Source organism: Cetorhinus maximus, chromosome 7 (genome assembly GCF_964194155.1).
Source record: "Cetorhinus maximus chromosome 7, sCetMax3.hap1.1, whole genome shotgun sequence".
Classification (NCBI taxonomy): domain Eukaryota; kingdom Metazoa; phylum Chordata; class Chondrichthyes; order Lamniformes; family Cetorhinidae; genus Cetorhinus; species Cetorhinus maximus.
Genome location: NC_135885.1, coordinates 139,311,278 through 139,322,956, shown reverse-complemented (window position 1 = coordinate 139,322,956; position 11,679 = coordinate 139,311,278).

The following is an 11,679-nucleotide window of genomic DNA, read 5'->3' as shown; positions in this document are numbered from 1 at the left end:
CTGGGGCCTATCAGGTGGTTGCAGGGGAGAGAATTGGAGGCTTCGTGGTGGGATTGAGGGCCTCAGGTGGGATGGATGGGAGGTCATTGGGTTGGGCCCGATCACAGGGTTCCTCAGGCAGGCACCTGTTCCCAAGAGGTAGCTGCAAAGGCTCATGAATTTTCCAAGTCCACACCTCAGATTGGTTCTCTGATGTTCATCTGACGGGAGGTAACGTGGAAAAACAGAATGACAATGAGGCTCACAGCCTCATTACCATATTTAAATTTGAATTCCCACATCCTTGGACTAGGGTGGCTGCCCACCCAGCCTAAGTCAAGGCCAGAAGTCTGCAGTTTGGGAAAAAACAGATTAACGTTAACTCCTCAACAAATCCAAACCCATCCTTTTTCTTTTAGTTGGAAAATCACGCTTTATGCAAGAGTTTCAGTCACTGAAGTATAAATTATAATTAAATTCAATTAATAAATATGAAATTAAAAGCTTGTCTCAGTAATGGTAACCATGAAACCATTGTCGTAAAAACCCATCTGGTTCATGAATGTCTTTTAGGGAAGGAAATCTGCCATCCTTACCTGGTCTGGCCTACATGTGGCTCCAGACCCAAGGAATGTGGTTGGCTCTTAACTGCCCTCTGAAATGGTCTAGCAAGGCACTCAGTTCAAGGGCAATTTGGGATGGGCAACAAATGCTGGCCATTCCAACAAAGCCCACATCTGATGAAAGAATAAAGAAAAAAAAACAAATTGGCTGCCATCTTTCCTTCATTGTAACAGTGACCACACTTCAAGAGTACTTTATTAGCTGTAAAGCACTTTGGGATATCCACCTGTGAAAGGTGCGTAGAAATGCAGTTTTCCTTTCTTTTTCGACAACTTTGTTCTGCAAAGTGAACGAGCCATGGAAGAAGGTCACAATCCAGAAGGCGTGCCCACACAGGAGAAATGCCGTGAAAAATGAGCAGGTCCCTCCAGCGACACTGGTGGAGCCTGGATGACTGTGTTTATACAAACTACCTCCTGTTCCTCAAATTCTAAATGGAAGCTCATGTAAAACTCTGTGCTCAGCATTACTTCCACTCCATCAATACCCATCGTTTGATGTAGTTCTCTGAAAATATACATCCTTGGCATGATGTCTAAATCAAGTGTATCGAGATTATTGAATAAACTGTATAATGTGCAACTGATGACAGGGTTTTGTGCCACAGCTTTTGTGCTGGTCGATTATATGTGGCATCCAATTACTAACCTATAGCTTCTTTCACTGATTCCCTGGTGTAAAGAATAAGTATGTTGAATGCATGTAGCCTTCAATCCACAGCTAGTTCAGACCCTGGTGGATCTCAGACCTCCCCCCAGAGACCCAGCCTGTAATTTACCCACATCCATGACTGTGGTGGTTGATTGGTGTTGGATGGTTTCAATTGGCTTCTCTTTCTTGTTGTTCATTCATAGGATGTGAGCATTGCTTATCCCTAACTGCCCTTTATGAGGTGGTTGTGAGCCACCTTCCATGAATCCTTGCAGTCTATGTGGTGCAGGTACACCCACAGTGCTGTTAGGGAGGGAGTTCCAGGAGTTTGACACAGCGACAGTGAAGGAACGACGATATATTTCCAAGTCAGGATGGTGTGTGGCTTGGAAGGGAACGTGAAGGTGGTGGTGTTATTATGCACCTGCTGCTCTTGTCCTTCGAGGTGAGAGAAGTCAAAGTTTGGAAGGTGCTGATGAAGAAAGCTGTGTGCATTATGAAGGTGTATCAAACTGTTCCTTTTGGGAGAGGAGAGAGTGCCCATTGGTATATGAAGCTGTGTGGCTAATTTCACCAACTCTATTTCACAAGTTCATTCATGGGATGTGGGTATCACTGGCTAGGCCAGTGTTTATTGCCTGTCTCTAAGGTGGTGGTGAGCTGCTTTTCTTGAACAGCTGCAGTCCATGTGCTGTAGGTGCACCCACAGTGCGGTTAGGGAGAGAGTTCCAGGATTTTGACCCAGTGACAGTGAAGGAACGGCGATATATTTCCAAGTCAGAATGGCAAGTGGCTTGATGGGGAACTTGCAGGTGGTGGTGCTCCCAAGTGCCTGCTGCCCTTGTCCTTCTAGATAGTAGCAATCATGGGTTTGAAAGGTACTGTCTAAGGGGCCTTGATGAGTTCCTACAGTGCATCTTGTAGATGGTACACATTGCTGCTGCTGTTTGTCGGTGGTGGAGGGAGTGAATGTTTGTAGATGTGGTGCCAATCAAGTGGGCTGCTTTGTCCTGGCTTCTTGAGTGCTGTTAGAACCGCATTTATCCAGGAAAGTTGGGAGTATTCCATCACAATCCTGACTTGTGCCTGGTAGATGGTGGACAGGCTTTGGGGAGTCAGAAGGTGATTTATTTGCTGTAGGATTCCTGGCCTCTGACCTGCTCTTGTAACCACAGTGTTTATATGATTAGTCCAGTTCAGTTTCTGGTCAATGGTAACTCCCAGGATGTTGATAGTGGGGGATTCAGTGATGGTAATGCCATTGAGTGTCAAGGATCGATGGTTGGATTCTCTCTTTTTGGAGATGGTCATTGCCTGGCACTTGTGGGGTGCAAATGTTGCTTGCCACTTGTCAGCCCAAACCTGGATATTGTCCAGGCCTTGCTGCATTTGGTCACTGATTGCTTCAGTATCTGAGGAGTCATGAATGGTGCTGAAGTTGCGCAATCATCAGCAAACATCCCCACCTTGGACTTTATGATGGAAGGAATGGAAGCATTGCTGAAGCAGCTGAAGATGGTTGGGCCAAAGACACTACCCTGAATAACTCCTGCAGTGATGTCCTGGAACTGAGATGATTGACCTCCAACAACCACAGCCTAGGTATGACTCCAACCAGCAGAGAGATTTCCCCCTGATTCCCATTACATCCAATCTTGCTAGAGCTCCATGATGCCACACTCGGTCAAATGCTGCCTTGATGTCAAGGGCAGTCACGCTCACCTCACCTCTGGAGTTCAGCTCTTTAGTCCATGTTTGAATCAAGACTGTAATGAGGTCAAGAGCTGAGTGACCCTGGTAGAAATCAAAGTGAACATCAGTGAGCAGGTTATTGCTAAGCAAGTGCCACTTGATAGGACTGTTGATGACCTGTCCTATCACTTTACTGATGATGGAGAGCATACTGATAGGGCAGTAAATGGCTGGGTTGGATTTGTCCTGCTTTTTGTGTACAGGACATAGCTGGACAATTCTCCTCATTGCCAGGTAGATGCTAATGTTGTAGCTGTGGCTTCTGGCCTACAAAATAGGCAATCCTCCTGTGTGTCGAGCAAGTCTGCTGCAATTTTGTTGAATACACAGCGTGACTTGCCTTACCAGTGTTGTTCCTGGTTCTCCTCATTCCAGTTTCTTTAAACAGTTGGAACTTGGAGGCACGGTGGCAGAGTGGGTGGTGATTAAGGGGGAGGAATTTCATTCATGCTTGCATATCCTACAACATCATTGGAATCCCAATAGCTGAGGTCTTGGTTGTCCTGTGGAATAAAACACAACAGGGAAGAAGCAGGTATCCTAAAAGGTCAATAAGATAAAATCAAAATGCTGCAGGTGCTGGAGATCTGAAATAAAGACAGACAAGGCTAGAAAAACTCATCAGGTCTGGCAGCATCTGTGGAGAGAGAAACAGATTCATGCCCAATATCAGAACTCTTAACTTCAGTTCCCAAGAAGAGTCATATTGAGACGAGAAATGTTAACTCTGTTTCTCTCTCCACAGATGCTGCCAGACCTGCTGAGTTTTTCCGGCCTTTTCTGTTTTTATTATCCTAAAAGGTCAATCTTTATGAGGTAAGGAGTTTTCTCTTCTGGATCCTGGAATGAAATTCACTACCATGGGCTCCCTCCCTGCTCTAAGAGCGTGTCAAAATCTTCTCCCTATACTCAGAAGTCTACACTCATTGGAGTTTGGAAGAATGAGAAGTTATCTTATTGAAATATATGAGGTTCTGAGGGGTTTTGACAGACTAGATGCCGAGAGGATGTTTCCCCTCATGGAAGTACCTCAAACTAATGGGCACAGTGTCAAAATAAGGGATCTCCCATTTAAGACAGAGATGAGGGGGAGTTACTTCTCTCAGAGTGGATTAGTCTGTGGAATTCTCTCCCCCAGCGAGCAGTGGGGGCTGGGTTAATGAGTACATTCAAGGCTGAGATACACAAATTTTTGATTGAAGGGAGTCAAGGGTTATGGCGGAACAGATTGGAAAGTGGAATTAATGCCACATCAGATCAGTCATGTTCTTATTGACTGGTAGCGCAGGCTTAAAAGGACAAATGGCCTACTCCTGCTACTATTGCTTATTTTTATGCTCTCCCCTGCTTTCTCTCCACCTACACCATCATCCCCTACCAAACCCACCCACCCAACAGCATGTATTTTAAGTTACATTTCAGTAAGGGTGGTGACGACAGCTGGTGCATGGGATGTAAATAAGGCTCCAGTGTTTATGTAGCCTAGCCTCAAATTGACAGCATTGGTGAAGGGACAGATGGCCCTCACTTGCCTGCTATCTTCTCCCATTTTTAATCCTCCCCTACCTCCCACACCCTTCACTCGTTGATGCTCCTTGTAAGCGGGAGTTGCAACAAATCTTGTTATTGAAGCTTTATTGTGGTGGTGCAGGCAAAGGGTCAATGATGTTAGCCAGTTGATCCTATCCTACCTAGCAGTAATGTGATGGGATGGGATCTGCTGCGCCTTTTTTATTCTCTGGCCCGTTGAAAACAATTGAATCCCACCCTGCTAAGTTAGAAAATTTAGGCACATTTTCGGGTCTGTTCATTGGAAACAGACTGCGGGCTTTATCCTTTCCATTGCTGCTACATCAGATCTCTATATATCGGAACTATAAATATATATACATATATTACATACATGCACATACATGTGCTCTATATATGTGTGTGGATTGAGTAGTTTACATCAAAGTTCGACTAAGTTGGGGTAAACGTTATTAATTTTATTTACTCATTCATGGGATGTGGGTGTTGCTGACTAGGTCAGCATTAATTGCCCATCCCTAATTGCCCTTGAGAAGGTGGTGGTGAGCTGCCTTCTTGAACCGCTGCAGTCCACATGGCGTAGGTACACCCACAGTGTTATTAGGGAGGCAATTTATGTGATACAGCTTTCATCATGGATTTCATTCAGAGACAAATCTGTTGTTTCAAAGCATCAGCAAACATTTTCCCTTTTGTTGTTCAATGGTATAACAGTGTGTACCCAGAACAAACTGTTCTCATAGTTATAGAATCAGAGAAACACACAGCACAGAAAGGGGCCATTTGGTCCATTGTAATATGCTGGCTCTTTGAAAGAGCTATCTAATTAGCCCCACTCCCCTTGCTCTTTCCCCATAGCCCTGCAATCTCTCCCCTTCAAGTTTATATCAAATTTCCTTTTGAAAGTCACAATTGTATTTACTTCCACCAGGCTATGCAATCCAGATAACAACAATTCACTGAGTCAGGAAAAACTCCTCATCACTCCTCTGGCTCTTTTGTCAATTATGAACATGTCAGAAAAAAAATTCCAGAGTGTTTGCTGAAAGTACAGAAGGTGGAGGAAAGATTCCCTGGATGATACTGGTGGGGCTGAAGTGTTGCCATAGGCTAATGCATAGTGCAATAAATCACATATATCAGACGATGGTTAAACAAGAGTTTCACCTTTTAGTTACACACCACACACACTCTGGGAAGGACTCCTATGGCCTGGGGAAATGGTGGATTAAGTTTTTCTATTGTTGGCCTATAAGGGTGCTTAGGAATTGCAGAAAATGTTGAATTTAAAAAAAAGACTGGTTTCATGATGACTCTCAACTTTCTGTCTCAATGCAATCTAAGTCAAGAACAGACCTCTTCTCCCCATCCCATCAAACCTCGTAGAATGTTTGTTGTAATCTTAAGTGGAACACTGAAAGTTAAAAAAAACCTTCCTCTGCCCACTCTAAAATATAAAGCAGGCACCTTACTTTAGTTCCTTTCACTATGTAACTAATTGCTAAGAAAAATTGTGAATTACATAGTGCAAACGAGAATGCATTCCAAAGGGTGATGGTAGATGAACTGTATTCTATTTGTTGGGCTTCTGTTGAAAGGTGTTACCCCTCCACCGGGGCTTCTTTAGAAATCAATTATGAAGAACTACCATTAATATGAGTATCAGTCTCGTTTTTGCTCAGTCTACTTCTATTTAGTTTTAAATACTTTTGATTAAATAGTGACTGCTAATATCATCACCATCGGGGGTACCAGATTAAATTCAGGCAGGCACAGGACGTCATGGCATTACTGTTTTTAATGGGTTAATACACTGTGATGCTAAAATAAACTGTAATGTTACAGTGATACAGCTACTAAATGCCAAGGATATCTTTATTATGGTAATATTAATTCTAAATGACTGGAACATGACAACAAAAATAGTCAACACTTCATTCCTGCTTAGCTTGATTTTGTTTTACAAGTTTTTCTTCATCACTATCTCAATGTTATTCTTTTTTCTAACTTTAACCCATTCTACCATTTGCTTTGAGTCTCCTGGACCCCATTATCCGCCAGAAATATTAACCTCTGATTGGCTAAATCTCACCCATCACGCCTGTGCACACTGATCTATAGTGGCTCCCAGCTAAGCAACACCTAGATTTTAAAATTCTACTTCCCTATTTTCAAATTCCTCCATGGCCTTAAGTAGTTCTATCTCTGTAATCTCCTTCCAGTCCCAGAACACTCTGAGATATCTGATTCTGGCCTATTGTTCTTCTCCAAGTTCAATTGCGCCACTATTGGTGGTCACTTGCCTTCAGCTGCCTAGGTCCAAAGCTCTGGGGCTCCCTCCCTAAAACTCTCCACCACCATTTTTTTCCTGTAAGATGCCTCTTGAAATCTCACTGACCAAGTTTTTCGTCGCCTGCCTTAATTTCCCCTTATGGTAACTCGTGCCAAATTTTCTTTGATAACACTTCTGTGAAGCATCCTAGGATATTTTACCATGTGAAAGATGTCATAATAAATAGAAGTTGTTGCTGAAAACCTGTTAGATTTCTAGCTCACTGAAACCGTAAGTGTCAAGATTGTGTCATAGATATTATCAAATCATTTTCTGCTGTAGTTTAAACGTCGAGCCAAAAGACGCTGTTGCGGGAAGGTTTACTTCATCTGTGGTGCCACAAACCTAGTCATATCCCTGCAAGGCAGCTCACCCAAGATGCTGCATGAACAAAAGTGTCCATTGAACTCAAAGCCATGAGGGTGAATTACTATAAGGGTAAAGCGATGGGCCAGTAGAGCAAACAAAATCTGTTCAATCTGAGTCGTTTTAACATTGCGTGAGACAGCGTTTACTGTTACAACAGGTAAAATTTCCCCTGAAAAGAGCAGCTATTATCTTAAAAGAATTCCTTAGAAGAATTGGTGGGCCTTGACATTCTGGACAGCATACTCTTCCTGTTGTTGTGATCCCCTTAGGGGCTGATCATTTTTAAAATGAAATTTGAATTTCCATTTAATAGCTGAAAGAATGACACGACAAAATTTCACGTTTTAAGACTTTTACTGTAACAAAGGAGAGAAACACTATTGACTGAACACTATTTTTGTAGGCAACTTGTACTTTAAACTACAGAACAGAACTTTTATAACAACCAAAGACCCATCACCAGCTTTAGTGAGAGGGAGAAGTTTCCAGGAAAACTCGCAGCGTGAAAGACATTTCTGGAGTTAAAAATTTCAGGCCGAAAGGATAATGTCCTTTAAACAGACATTCAATTCTGCCAGAATCAGTCCAAAATGATTCTTAGCCCCTGGGGGTTTACTTCTGATCTTTTTCCTTTCGCAGTCTGAAAACATTTAACTCTAGAAATGTCTTTTATGGTGCGAGTTTTCTGGGAAGCTTTTCCCTCTAGCCAAAGCTAGGCAAGTCTTCCAGCCTCGTTTTAACTCCTCACAAATTTGGTCTTTCCAATCTGAGCATGAGCTTTCACCTACATTCCAGTGCGGTGAACCATAGAGACCTGGGGCCTCTTGCTGCTCTTTCTCTTCCAGACCCTGACAGACTAACCTATCTGTGATGTTCAGTGATATTTGGGGAAAGCCTGTAACCCGATATTACAATCGTACCTGATAGTGCCATTCCCACCTCAAAGCTCTTCACCATGGTAATGTGAATCACATGGGCCTTGTGTCCAGGTGGAGATGCTAATTAACCACCCTTCAGGGTCCAAATCTCCTTTATCTTGGATGTAAATAGACAGTTTAAAGCACAGCATAGCACCTTCAGGAGGCAGGAGCTGTCTGTCTGGTACCAGCGACAAAGGCAGGTGGCAGCCATATTGGGGACTGCAGCTGTCTTGCCAAATAGAGCAGACAGCTTCTCATAGGGTCAGCAGCATTAACAAGGGCACAAGTGGCCATGCAGGCAAAATGAAGGCACAGTGATTGACGTGGAGCAAGTCAATTGATGAAACAACAGATTTCAACTAAAAAACAGTAACTTCCTGATGTTCCCACAGTGAACCTGACAGCATGGGCCCTAACATGCACCAGGCTGTTCAGGCCCGCCGATTTACCCTTTGAAAACCCTGTCCTCACTCTTACCAACGCATGAACAAGCTCCTAAAGAAACTTAACGGGCTATGGGAATACCACCACCTGCAAGTTGCCCTCCAAATCACACACCATCTTGACTTGGAAATATATCATCGTTCCTTCACTGTCACTGGAACTCCCTTCCTAACAGCACTGTGGGTGTACCTACACCACATGGACTGCAGTGGTTCAAGATGGCAGCTCACCACCACCTTCTCAAGGGCAACTAGGGATGGGCAATAAATGCTGGCCCAATTTCCACGGATGAATACATTATTAAAAAAACCCAAATAACTCAAATGTAAAGGCAGATGGGTTCCCCTTTACCTCCCCCCTCCACCACTTTGAAAATTGGACACTGTCCCAGAGGTGTCGGGATCCAAAGGTGACCTCCAGGAAAGCGAAGTTTAAATCACTCGTGCCCCGGATCCCAGCCCTGAAGCCATCTGAAAGTCCAGTCTAGAGTGTTGTACCAATACAATGGGGGCAGGAGCTGTCAAATTTAGCTGTAGGAGAAAATAGCCCATGAGGTGGAAGGTCATAGAAAGAGATGAGTAACAGTCAGACGAATGGAGACTTGAAGAATAACAAGGTTTAATGTGCACCATTAGACTTGGGTATCATGATTCGATTCTAGTGGTGAATTTATAGAATAATACAACACATACAGAATGCCAAACATTTATTGCAGAGCAGAATAACTGTAAATAACGTTGAACCAACAATGCAGTAACAAGGATAACTGTCATATAATTTTGCCATCTTCATCAAAACACGTCTTGCAAACTGACGGAACTTACTGTGACTAAGCAGATCATCTGTACCCACATCATAACAATTTGACGAAACCAAAGTCACATGAACTGCTTACAGAAAGTACAGCATTTTGATCATCAAAACTTAAAACATGGACTTAAATCTTTCCGTGCTATACTCAAGCACAAATTAGTGAATCTTGTATTTTCTTCCAGTACCCAGCACGTAAGTAAATGCATATTTAAATTATATATGTATATTATATATATGTATGTCTATATATATATATTATATATATATATATATATATATTTGGGATTCACTTCCCTGTCCTGCTAGATTTTCCTCTGATTGCATACAGAAGGACAATAGGGATGCAACACCCAAAGATAAGATCTTTATTTTTTCCCTTGCAGGAGAGATTTTTTGGTTAATTTTTATTATTTACTTTGTTTAAGGACAAATATTCCCCGTTTGTTGGACCCCATGGCTGGTCGTTGCAAGAGCGAGCGATCTTCTGATGTTTTGCTGGGCTGTGAAAGATAGCAAATTGCTCTAAGTGGATCCTGCACCTTCATGCAATACAGCCTTTAAGCTCGCATCTCTCCCAACCCACGCTGCACCCTCCCTTCTGGGAGGACTGGGGGAGCCAGTTAGCAAGGGATGTGTTGTGAAAAGCTTCTTCTGTTGTAATCAACAAGGCCTGCTCTCTCAGACAGAGACTCCAGCTTTCTAGAGGCGAGGGGCTCCAAAAACTGGGTACAACATTGTCCACTCCCAGAGACTGGAACCCATAATCCAGGTCGACACTCCCAGTGTTGCAGTGTCCGAGGCCTTTCAGTCGAGAAGCTAAAACCGGGGCCCTATCTGCATCTCAGGTGGATGTAATAGATCCCGTGGTCACTATTGCGAAGAAGAGCAGGGGAATTCTCCTCGTGTCCTGGCCAATATTTATCGCTCAAACTAAAATTGCTTAAAAGAAAACACATCATCTGGCATTTCTCACTTTGCTGTCTGTGGGATCTTGCTGTGCGCAGTTCGGCTGCCGGGTTTCCTGCATCATTACAGTGACTGTACTTTAAAAAGTGCTTAATTGGCTGTAAAGCACTTTGGGGGGGTGTCCTGAGGTCATGAAGGGCGCTATATAAATGCAAGTTTTTTTATGCATTTGCACCCAAATACATAACTGGGTTCAAAATGTTTTCAACATCTAACAGTTAAAGCTGCCACTAACCCTTTTACAGACTGTATCTCACATGAATCCATTGTCAACTTCATATTAACATGCTACCTTCAAAGTTCAGTATCGGAAACACCTTTAGAGTTGAGCCTTCACATTTAGGTTACAAGTTACATATATTCTGTGGATATTTCATTAGCACATATTCTAAGAAAAGAAATGTATTTTACCTGACAATTATCCTAAGTTAAAAATTATTTTTCATGACTCCTTCACTGAATACAGTTATAATAAAGATGCTGTGTGTTGAACATCAGTACACAGAAAAACTCACTGGAAAATCAGCAATCATAGGATTAAACTAGCAAGAAACTGTTTAGTACATTAGGGGGAATGTTATTCAATTGTAATATATACAGCGTACTAAATACTCCTGTATTTTCAAGCTTTTCTTTCATATTTTGTGGCTTCCATACCTAAAATATAAGTTACATCATAATAATCTTTGCAACAATATACGATCATTGTGTTAAGTTCACGCCATGGAGCTGTTTGTGTACGTTACACTCAATGACAATCCTAGCTCTCTCATATAAAAAGTACACTATATGTATCAAAATAAATAACAGTGGATATAAATAACAGATAAAAATGGATTACTGAATTGTCTTGCTAAGCAGTATCTCACCGCTCTTGGACCTTTCAGCTCCAATCCAACTCCAGTTCTCATTATGCACACTCAGGTCTCGATTATTTTGCATGTAGCTTTGAAAGATTTGGAAATGAAATCCCCTTCAAAAAAGAGGCAATTGCAGCTTTAAAATGACCGCTGGCTTTGTTCTCTCTTTTTTTTTGGTTGCCTGTTTTATTTTGTTTTTCTTTTTTTTTTGGTGTGCGTTTTTACGTTTTTTTTTCCCCACTTGGTGTCATTATTATTGGAATGTGTTTGAAAAAGATAATCAGCCAATTTTGCAAAACATGCTATCTACCAGATTGTTAAATTGGCTTTCCATGCCCAAACTGTTGATTTTTTCCGCCCCCCCACAACAGAAGAATCATTGATTCTCATTTGCTTAAACATGCTGTTAAAAGCTGTATTGGACACATCCTCATACTCT